The following is a 12,271-nucleotide window of genomic DNA, read 5'->3' on the forward strand; positions in this document are numbered from 1 at the left end:
AATGCTGGTCAAAAACTGCAGCTCCACGAGCTGGCGAATCCGCTATCGCATCTCAGTCCCGACTCTATCCATGTCAACAGAACCATCTCCCCGTACAGTATAGAGCTTGGAGGCACTAGGATCGTGTGCCCCCAAGGTGTCCGAAGTGTGCCAAGAGGTGTGTCGAGAGGTGTGCCTGGGTAAGACGGGGGTCGTGAGCAAGGAGGGGTTGAAGCATCTGTGGACCCTCCTCCACAGCAACCACCACCTCCACCTGATGATCGGCGAGATCGGCGAGTGCGCCTGTGCTGCGGAGATGAGGATGTACCCGCCTCTGCCCCACCCCTAGGTGTCGAAGCGGTGATGGGAGAAGAAGGCGTTGTACCCATAGGCGTCCTGAACCCCGTAGGCGTCCCCCCCCTAGGCGTCGGACCCTCGGGTGTGAAGCCCGGAGGCGTAGTACCCGTGCCTCTGGCTACCCAGTACTGAGAAGCCTCTGCCATCTGAGCAGGCGTCATCCATGTAACGAAGCCCATGAATGCATCTGCACTCATGGAAGCGAGATCTGGAATCTCGTCTGCCATACTAAAGTCATGCACAAAGAAAGTAAAATAAAGCGTCAGAACACAGTTGTTTAAATTAACTTTAAGCTTAATTTTAAATCAAAGTCTTCACACAAACACTTACAGGCCTAGGCCTCGACGAGTGAGGCATCATCGATAAGATCTTGCACCGTATCATCGTATATCAAAGCATGAATCAGGCCAAGGCAAAGGGCTCGCGAATAGCGAGAATTTTGTAAATCAATAACCATTACCAGAAGCTTCTCCGTATCCTGGCCAATCATGCATAGTCCACATAAGAAGTCCATGGATCCTTGCATGCTGTTGTCCTACTGGTTCAACCGCATCTGCTATGTCGATCCCATGCCATAACTCCTAGAGCTCGTCAACTAGTGGAGCTAGATAAACATCCATGTTTTTTGCTTTGAACTTACCAAGTACAATCAAGCTTAAAATCAAATGACCCTTCTTGATAGCAAGCCACGGCGGGAGGTTGTAATTGATAAGGCACACAGGCCAAGTGCTCCATGACGAGCTTCTCAAGCCAAATGGATTGACTCCATCCATTGCCATGCCCAAACGCAAATTGCGTGGTTCACTCTTAAAATGTGGCCAGGTATCTTCAATGTGCCTCCAAGCCTTCGAATCAGCAGGCACCCTAAATGTTGCGTCAATGGATCTATTCGTAGAATGCCACCGCATCAACTTTGCAATGGAACCACAACGAAACAACATCGATAGAGGTTGCATCAGAGGATCTAGCTAGGTCACTTTGGCTCGACATGCACAACGTCCGGTCAGAGTACTGACCATGGAGGAGATCTACCTATCCCAACTAGCTCGTTTAGCCGTTTAGTCCACACCCAGCAATTCAGGATTCCATAATATTTTATTTTGTCATCTTCTTACTTTGACTTTGTATCAGATCCATCACATTGTAACTTTCTTGTCTCATGTCTCATAGGTCACTTTGGCCTTTCGAAGACGTTAATATAACATTTCATTTCATTTCTCTCTTATATTTTTTTTCTTTAGTTTTAATTTCCTAAGCATACATTAATTCTCTCTCTCTCTCTCTCTCTCTCTCTCTCTCTCTCTCTCTCTCTCTTTGATTACCTACACACACACACACATTTATCTTCTCTCTCTCTCTCTCTCTCTCTCTCTCTCTCTCTCTCTCTCTCTCTCTCTCTCTCTCTCTCTCTCCTACACACACACACACGATGTAGAGGTAGAGAGAGAGAGAGAGCAAGAGAGAGGGGTTGGGGAGGGTGGAGATGGACATAATACCTGCGCAGTAGGTTTCGGCCAAGACCCGATCACGAGCAGGCGAAAATGGCCCCTACGCGCGGGTTTCGCTTTTTTCCCCCCAACTTTTTTGGCATCGATATACGCGTCGCTATACGCGTGGCAAATAAAGCTTTTCCACGCGTATATCGACACACATTGCGACGCGTATAGCAACGCCTACTAATGTCGTCGATATACGCGTGGAAAGGCATGGCCGTCAATATAGGCGCGTCGATATCTTCATTTAGTGTTGTAGTGTGCCTCAGTCCACTCAAAGTGTGTAATCAAGCTATACATGGTTTTTGCAATTATAGTGTGCATGTAAATGAACCGTCTGTAATATCCACAATGTCCATGAAGGCTTGAACCCCCTTGATTGTTGTTGGTTTAGGCAAATCAGCAATAATATGAATTTTATACAAGTCAGTAGCTATGCCATTTTTAGACACTCTATATCCAAGAATTTTTCCTTGTCTACCCATGAATGTGCACTTTTCAGGATTTAAACAAATCCTATAAAGTCTACATTTTTCGAATACCTTTTTGAGATGTTCAAAATGATCAACTCGGATTGATGAATGTACGCATAGATCATCCATGTATACTTCCAAGAATTTCCTTAGATATTCTTTAAAAGCATGGCTCATCAATCTTTGAAATGTGGCAGGAGCATTAGTTAACCCAAAAGGCATAACCCGATAGGCAAAAATATCCCATTTCGTTGCAAAAGCAGTTTTATGCTGATCTTTTGGGTCAACCAAAAGTTGATTGTATCTCAAAAAGACATCTAAGAAGTTGTAAGTTTCTTTAACTGCAACTCGTTCTAACACATGCTCAATGATTGGAAGAGGAAAGTTATCTCCAATGGTAGTTGCATTCACTTTCTTGAGGTTGACACACAGTCGTAATTTTCTATTCTCCTTGGGTATTACCACAATTGGAGACGCCCAATCTATGTTTTCAATTTTATAAATGAATTTGGCTTCCTTTAGTTTTTCAATCTCTTCTTTAATTTTCTTGGCAAATGTATCATTATAGGTGTATGGCTTTTGTCTACTTGGTTTCGCATCATCTCTCATGGGTATGGTATATTGACAGATTTTTGGATCAACACCTTTGAGATCCTTATAAGACCAAGCAAAGATATCTCGGTATTCTTTTAGCAAGCTTAGTAAAAGCTCTTCTTATTCTTTTGTTAGGTCATTTGTAATTTAGGGAGGCCTAGGTTCTTCTCCTGGTTCAACCAACTCTATCTTTTTCACGTTTTTAGGCCCTTCGTTGGACTCGCCTTGTTTTCGTAGTTTTCTAACAGGTTGTTCGACAATGATTTTTTGATCTTGGAGAGTATACACTTTGTAATGGGATGGAACACTCATTACATCTTTACCATCCACTTTTGTGGTTTCCATTTCGGTTGTATATATCTCCTTTAGAGATTTTTTCAACTCTTGATATTTCTTTTTCCACTCAACTCATTTCATGGTTGACTCCTTTTCTTGTTTTTTCGGTTTTGGTTGAGTATCCTTCCTCATTTTTCTCAATGTTTTTAACATTTTTGGGTTTTTTTTTTTGAAGGATATCTGCCAGTGATTTTGTCCTTGACACAATCATGTGCATCTATCTGCATCAGGATCTGCTTTCTACTGGAGACTGATGGCATAGGTCTAGCTTTCATGTTTCTGGTGTCCTTTTTTTCTCTATACCATTTTTGTCTTCTCGCTTTCTGGTTAGGAAAGTTTTAAAAAAAATTCCTCCCCTCCTTTCAGGAGTAGCTTAGCTCTCACATGTTCCTTTTCTAACCCCAATCTTGTGAGGTAACTGAGTGTTCATCTAACTCATATGTTGCATTGTAGTAGAGGTTTGAAAACACTTGTTGAGATTTCATCAAGTCCTTGGGTTCCTCATTTTCATCTTCAATATGGAGGGTTGAAATCATTTGGATGGAAATTATGTCATAGCCGTCCTCATTACAAAATTGAGTAGGCATAGACGTATTCACACATACATCCATTGTCGCTAAAATTTGAGTCCACTCAAATGGATCAAACAAATGCTCTGAAAAGGGTTCGGGTACATAGGCTTCGTCTGTGCAATCCCTTTCTAAAATACATGCTTCTCTTTTTAAGCTCCCATTTTCTGAAGCTCCACACATCCAAATAGGAGTGTCTTTGTTTAACCATGAGGGAAGCTTAGTTTCAACCAAAGAGACTGAATCAAACTCTTATATGGGTGTTTTCATGATATCTCTATAAGTGTGATCTTTTAAATTAACCCTTGTTATAGATCCCACTTGCTTCAAGTACAGATAGTTATTTCTCCAATTTTGGATAAGTTGTACCTGTCGCATGAAAGGTCTTCCCAATATGATTTCGTAATTGAGTTTCTTCCCAAAGTCTACTATGGCAAAAGTGTGTTGATATTCAATCCCACAGGAATTAACTATCACTTTTTCTAGCATTCCTAAGGGTCTTTCAATATGTGTGTCAGCCAATTGCAATTTCATTCGAGTTTGTCTAATGGTTGGTTTTTTCCAGGATTCCCATACTGTTTTCATGGCGATGGCTATACCTGCTCCACTATCCAGTATTGCCATGGTTTTAATGTCATTATATTTCACTGAAGGGTGGTGTTTCCTTCTTCCCCTTCGTAATATTCTCCGAATTTGTTCATTGGAACATATCGAATCTCTTTGTTGTCCATTTCGTGTTTCAATCTTTCCAAATGTTTTACGATAAGCCCCGTTATCCCCACCTTCTTTAGGGTTTTTTGTAGATCATTCCATAAACATGGTCTAATTTTTAACATCTCTCCCAAAGTAAGAGTGCATTGGATGGGTGTAGACATGATTGAATGAATATTGCTTACTTCCAGGGTCTGTTCCACTCTTTTTACTTAAGTGGTCTTACTCACTATGGATTCATCTTCGTTTTCTCCCAAGTAAGAGGGTAATGTTTTCAAGGTCATTGGTTTAGACATTCTTGAAGCTTCCAATCCACAATCCTCATAGAGGGATTGTACATCCATGTCCATATCAGGAGATAGGTTGTCTAACCAAACTTCCTCTATAGGAGCTAACTTTAGAGTTAGGCTCTCATCATTGATCCCTCCAACTTTTTTCCATAAGTGTCCTGGCCAGTCTTCTTCTACGAATGGAATTCCGTCCAAGGCATCTTCGTTGTCCGGCACTATAAGTTCTTGCTCTTTTGGTTTCAAGTGGGATTATACCATGCACCACTTCAGATTTTTCTTGATTGTCTCTTACCACAAGCTCCTCAGGTTTTGCCATACTTTTAAGCTTGGGTTTCTGTTTTTCTAGCAACTCCTACGTGATTCTTACCAAATTTTGATAAGCTTCAAGCTTAGCTGCTTCCATGTCTGGAGAAGGATAGTTTTTCCATTGGTTTTTCATGTTTTGGCATGCTTTAAGTCCTGCTTGGTAGGCTTCCAAGGCTGCATTAATAGGCTCAAAATTTTTATCAACCAAAATTGATCATCCAGATTTCACGGTTGTTTCTTTGATTTCACCTTTCACCTTTTCTTTGAATAGCTTTTTTGCTTTCTCCTCGATTTCAGCATGTTGTTTTTGTTTTCTCATGTCATACCTTTTGCTTCTGCTTCTTTTGGTCTTTTGAGAGGCAATTTTTGTATTCTCTGAATCATCATAGGAGTTATGTTTCTTTTTCTTAGCTTGGACTCTAGTGATTAGCTTGATTGGAACAATCGGTTCACTCTCAGATGAGATACTAGGTATCACTTGGACTACATTTACTACTGTTTTCCCCTTGTTTAACTGATCTTTAGGACAATCTTCTGGGAAGTGTCCTCCCTTTCTGCAGCATTGTATGCAATAAGATTCAATTGGCTTGAGGTTTTTGTCACGCTCTGGGCATTCATTTTTCCAATGATCATCTGCACCACAGTTATCACAGTTTCCCGTTCTTGGCTTAATCACTAGGGGTCTTACCATAGGAGGTCTAACACCTTGATTAGTTACATAATACATTGGTGCGAGCTCTGGTGGAGCATAAGTCACATGTTCTTCCATAGGTGGTGGATATGAATTATACCAATCTCTATCTACCATTATGGTAGATGGAATATGCTCAGCATAGAGTGTAACATGCACTAGTGCTTGTTCATCTATGACTCCTTCTGGGTACATGTACTTTACAGGCACTGCATTCTGTCCTAGATACGGAGGTTGTTGACCCAACACGGGTTGATGTCTTTCCATACCCATCGGTGATCTTTGAGCTGGTGCCATGTTAGGCTGGTATCTATATATGGGTTGTGTGGGACGCGTGTCTAACCTCCTATCTTATTGCAATATTAGCAAGAACCACGATTAAATTGTCAATCCATGGGATGAAATTGAATTGACTAGTGTATAGAGGCTACAAGAGGGTGTCAATCTCTCGAAAAACAATTAATAACTCGCATCTAACTCAAGCTATACTCAAGTGACAGAAATCACTAAAAACCAATCACTCATCGGCAAAAACAAATCACATCCGTTGCAGAATCAAATGACATCCAAATGTAACGAAACTTCTAGGACATGTTTATAAGACCTAAGCACATATGCTTATGGTCTCAAATCCCACTTTAGGTCAAATCTTAAAATCGCGATTATTAACAACAATGGATTTTTAACCTAGTCGTTATTCGACCCAGAATGCATCTAAATGCTTAGCAATGATGCCCCAATACCCCGCCTATGCTTAGTTTTTTATTTGAAAGTGTAAATTCTTAGTTATGATGAAATTAGGCCGCGGGTCAGCGACGCCAAAAGCTACGAAATACTGTGAAGTGGTTACGTCAATGCGTAGAGCTCTTACCTGACATTGCAATGCAACAAACACGACTGCAATGTAACAACCAGAGAGGGAGTAGGAAGCACGAGAAGGAGAGAGGTGAGTGCTATTAGCTCACGCTGTGTATTTCATTATCCAAAAACTCAATAATAAATTACAAAATTTGGCTTTTATACCTTAGCCAAGGTTTTTGGTGGTCAAAACAAATAATCTGGGAGTTCTACCAAAGATAGGTAATGACAAGTTGATACAATCTAGAAGCTTGTAGCCTCGGCTCATCAATTACAAGGTTTATCCAAAAAAAAAATAGGAGTTACAATATTCTTGATTTATCAAAATAATAAGTGTTTTTACAATGAGAACTCCAAAAAATGGTATCCGTGGTATCTGTGCTAGCTTGCTGCTAAAATTCCCTCCCTCCTCGCATGTGTCGTCCCTTGACACAACTTTATGAGCTGAAGTAGTCTTTAAGCTTGCTGTGGAGGCGGTCTTTAAGCGTTGTTAGAGCCTTTTGATATCTGATTTTCCGTTCCTTATCTGGCACTTACAAGAACTGCATAGTTACTCTGTTTTACAACTCCACTGCTGAGTAGCCTACAAACCTTAAGATCAGATTGCTGATCACTGGCACAAATATCTTTGTTCGCCAAGTGAAGAATCCCGTGCAGAACGCTTCCTCGAACGCCAGCATATTATGAGAAAGTAGAAACATGCATCTGGCATAGAAGCCATAGAGGACTTCTTCGAAAGGTTGGCCACTGAGATCATAGCACAAACCTTTGTTACCCTCGAGGAATGACATCCAAGGGACGCCTGGTTGGTCTGGCTCATTGAACACTTCGATGCATGTGAGCAGCATTTGGCAGATTTTGTATAGCATAGCACATGACAAATCTGGTAGACTTTTAAAGAATGACATGGCTCCCTTTAGGATTTTCACCATGTATTCTTCAATCGCTGGTCCCTTTTCTGGAGCAGGCAATCAGGGATAATTCAGCCAAGTTGGCCGCTTCTTTAGTAGTGCCTCATGTGCTAGCCATGTCCTTACTCTTGGTACAGGACAGAAGGTGGGATCCTTTTGCAGGGCCGCAAATGCTCTCCAAAATCAAGTACCTTGGGTTCTTGTTCAGCCAGCTCAACCTCCACTTCGGGTGGTCATTATCTGCACCCTCGACTTGCATGTCTATGCAAAGTCTTCCTTTTACTTGTAGCAACTCAACTTTAATTAGAGGGTAGGGCAGGGACTTTCGGTGCCATTGCCCAAAATTTGATTGGGAGTGAGTTGTGTGACATTGACGGAATGAAGTACTCTCATCTCCCAATCCATTGCTGCCTTCCACTGCTCATCTACCTCTTGTGTAACTTTTTCCTTTAGTGCATCTTCTTCAGCCTTTGAGAGCTAGACCATGGGCATTGTGTCTGCTTCAGTAATTGGCACTTGAAATTCTTCCTCACCGCTCAGCTCTGCTGTTGACTGTGTCTCCATGTTAGCAAATGATACTGAGGGGATTTCTATATGAGGTTGCTCCAAAGTGCCTGCCTCTTCTTGCATTTCTATCTTCCCTCTCTTAGTAGCCGATTGACTCGTTTGAGTTCAACTATCTCCTTTAGCAACTCGTCTTCTCTCAGGACCCGCATCAAGGCCAAGTCTCGGCGCTAAGACTGCTCAAATTTCAGCTCCAGCTTGAGGTCTTTATTTTTCTTTATTAACGCCTTGTAGACCTCGTCTATTCTCTTGATCGAGGCGACGACTGGATTTTCTCGTATTTGCCGCAAGAATATCGCATGATCATTGATTCTTTGTTCTGAGTACTGTAGAGAAGCATTGGCCACATCTAACTGTACCTGGATCTTTTGAGCTGATAGAGTGGTAGTTAGAAGTTCATTTGTCACTTCCATTAGCTGATCATCCTTGGCTTTGCATGCAACTGACAGTTTGGTAAGCAGCTCACCCAGTTCTTCCATTTCTTTATGTTGCTTGTCTCTTGCGAGCTGATGTTGTTCAGCTTCCGCTCTTAACTCTTGCACTTGCCTCTGGAGATCGGTGATGACATTAAGTCTGTCGTCTAACTCCCCTTGGAGTGTGTCTATCACCATCACTAAACTTTGGCCGTGTGCTATGGCCAAGTGCTGTTGAGCGAAGTCTTTCTGTCATCTCCTGCATTTGCTTAGCATATTTGTTCACTTGTAGGATGACTTCATCATTGGATTGCCAGTCTTTTCTTTGTGTTAATTGCCTTGATGTTTCTGCAGATTCTTTTACCTCTGGCTACGTCATGGTTGTTGTTGTTGCCCTTGTGTCAGCTGATCTTTTCCTTTTGAGGTAGAGAGTTGTATAACATCCTTATCTTGTTGTGTTGAGGCAGAGGGTGTTTCCTCGGCCTCTTGTTCTCTTGTTTGCTCAAATTTTGCGGAGTCCTGTTGTGGTGGAGGACTGGCTTCCTTTTCTGTCTCTTGCTCTCTTGCTATTTGCTTGTCTTGATTAGACAGCTGCTTGTTGTGATGTTTTCGATGCTTCTTGCTGTCAGATTCTTGTGTAGCTTCAGCTGTTTTTTCCTGTTTAGCTTCTGCATCTTTTTGTTGGTTCACTTGTTGTGGTTCTAACTGGTGATGGTGGTGGGCTCGGCATTGGTTGATCCTGGTGTTCAGAAACAAGAGAAGAAATACGGGGAGACACGTCACCTTGAGCACGTTGTGCTTCTCGAACACTGGTAGTGAGTACACGGAGCTCTGTCTGCCTAACTAGCTCAAGGGAGAACCTTGTCTATGATCTCCAGGGTGATGAGGTCAATCACATGCACTAGCATGAGAGTTTTGATGGATACCATGGAGCCAAATACGAATCATGGAAGTTGGACATTCCAACAAATGGCCACAATAAAAATTTCAAGGTGGAAAACGTGAAACCTTCACCAATTGCAAGAGCAAAGGAAGGATATTTTTTTATGATTCAAAGACCATAATAATTATATGGGTATTTGTCGGCTTGCAAGGGGAAATCTCTAAAGAGCCGCATCTCTCTCTCTCATGAGCTAACTTTGCGGTGGCATGGGGAAATCTGTCGAGTCTCTCTCATGAGCTAACTTTGCATTTGCCACCAGAAAATGGTACTTGCTCACCTTGGTAACAAATACATTCTCTATGGTATCCTGCGTTGAGGCAACAGCTCGGACGAGGAGGAGGTGATTTGGACGGGGAGAGAAAATGGTACTTGCAGCAAATACATTCTCTATGGTATCTGCGTTGAGGCAACAGCTCGGACGAGGAGGAGGTGATTTGGTCGCAAGTGAGGCACAAGGAACTTTGGACGCATTTCTATATAGCAAAAAATATATAATTACTAGGCAACTTACTAGATTGAATACACATATCTAGTAAGAGTACAAACTAGTAATAATGAGAATACTCCTATATGGTTGTAACCATGATATTATAGCTATATGGGAGTTTTAAGTAACCATATAGCAAGATTTCTTACTAGTTTGACTTGGATTCTCCTAAATGGCTGTAGCCATAATATTATAGCTATATGGGAGTTTTAACTAACCATGTAGTAAGAAATTCTTCTTTCATCTACATAGTTGTAGCCACAAAATGCTATCCAAGTAGTTGTATTGTAATAATCCACATAAATAATCAATTTAACATAACATATACAAAATAGCACATACTTTTTGACTAAAAGAGATAAAGGTTAAATAGAAAACTAAAAATGATCACTTTCATATAGATGTCTCTCAATAATTCTTACAAAGTCCATCATACAACCATTAGTCTTTATCATTGGCTACTAATTCTACATCCTTCAAAGAAAGAGAGCCAATCTTTTCAAGTCTTACAATCATCATGCCTTCTAATAAAAGCCAAGCTACCAAATCTTCACACATAGTAGAAGAGCTAGTTTCACACGTTTTTCTACAAAAAAAGGAGTTCGATTTTCTTAAGCCATGTAAGTAGGCTTCACAAGTGGATACACTTCTTCCACTCTTCTAACCCCAAAACATTTCATCAGAATGGTTTCTTGATCTTGTCTAGTGAGTTTGCGTGCCTACACAATAAAAAGAGATAAAGAGTTAAATTAGAGAATATGGTTGTAATCTTTTCAAGAGTAAGCATAAGATATATTTGTAAGATTGAAAACAAACCTGCACTTCCAAGGTAGCCTTCTCATTAGAAACAAAAACATCTTTCTCAACATCCTAAAAAGAGAGACAAGACACATTACTTTATTTTTATTACCATAGTATAAGTGTTTAGAGCCATCAAGAAAAAACAAAACAACTACCTTTGACTTTTGAATCCTCTTAGCTTTTGACCCTTCTTTTTTTTGAAGGAGTTCAGCAAGCTTAGTTGTAGCCTAAAACATAACCCAAGCTTACTTTAATGACATTTATCTAACAAGTTTACAATTAGCATTAGTTTAATAGTATAATTTGAATACCTTCCGTTTTCGAGTACTCTTTCTATAATGCTCTTCATCTCACCCTTTAGATGCAATTTTTTCAACTTTATTTAACTTATCCGATATCTACCAACACAAAAAACACAACTTGATATTTTTTACATCTCTAAAAATGTTACACAATGGGGAAAAAAACATGAACAAAATCTCACCGGCTTCTCGATTGAAGTTTCATGAGACTTATCACCAGCAGACAAAGACATTGAATCCGCATCTCCTAGTGCACTAGAAAAGATATTTTCTTTCATAAAATTTTGATACTCCTAAGCCAACATTTTCACATAAATAAATCATCATGTAGATATGAAAGGAGAGAGAGCAAAAAAAGTAGCATGATCTTCATATACCTCATATGCAGCCATATGATTTTCATCATTGTCCCAAGATATTTATGGAATGTATACATCAGGTTCTTTCTGAATACATAAGACATACACAAAACTTTAAAAAATCTTAAAAGATCGGCATTACACTTGTATAAAGAATAGTATACATCAATTACCGTTCTGGATTCTGAGATGTCTTTATCGCCCTCTACCACATCTACAAAGTTCTCATCATAACTTTGCTTGGAAGCATCGTCGTCCTAATAAAAATTACTCAATAAGAAACTTAATATCAAAACTCTTAAAAATCATGTTATACTATTACCTTTGATGATAATTCTGTCTCTTTCTCTACACCATCATTGTCAAGCTCTCGAACATCATGAGTATCCTTAAAAATGTAACATAATTCGAGAATAAGATAAACATCTACATAGCATATGATTTGAAAGCAAAACAAAAAGTTAACACAAAAACTTATACCATTATAGCGCCTTTGCCAGCCTTTTGTTTGGTCCACTTTCTTTTGGACGCCAATGACTTTAGACACCAATTGTAAATGTCGGACTCTTTCCACAAATAGTCCACACCATATACTTTCACTGGCTTTAGCTGACCCATCTTCTCTCGGATGATCTCAAAACCATATCTTTACCCTTGCTATTATGTCTCAAATCTGCAATTGGCCCTACCTTTGCAAACCACCCTCGCACCATCCCATAATTTGCACACAACACTCTATACTGGCCATGATCCTCTTTTTTAAGAAATTCTCTACCATACAACTTATTGTGCTCTCTATGTTTAGGTGGAGGAGCTCTAAAGACTTGATCATAT

The sequence above is a fragment of the Adiantum capillus-veneris genome, chromosome 24 (assembly GCF_014529385.1).
Source record: "Adiantum capillus-veneris isolate H3 chromosome 24, ASM1452938v2, whole genome shotgun sequence".
Lineage (NCBI taxonomy): Eukaryota > Viridiplantae > Streptophyta > Polypodiopsida > Polypodiales > Pteridaceae > Adiantum > Adiantum capillus-veneris.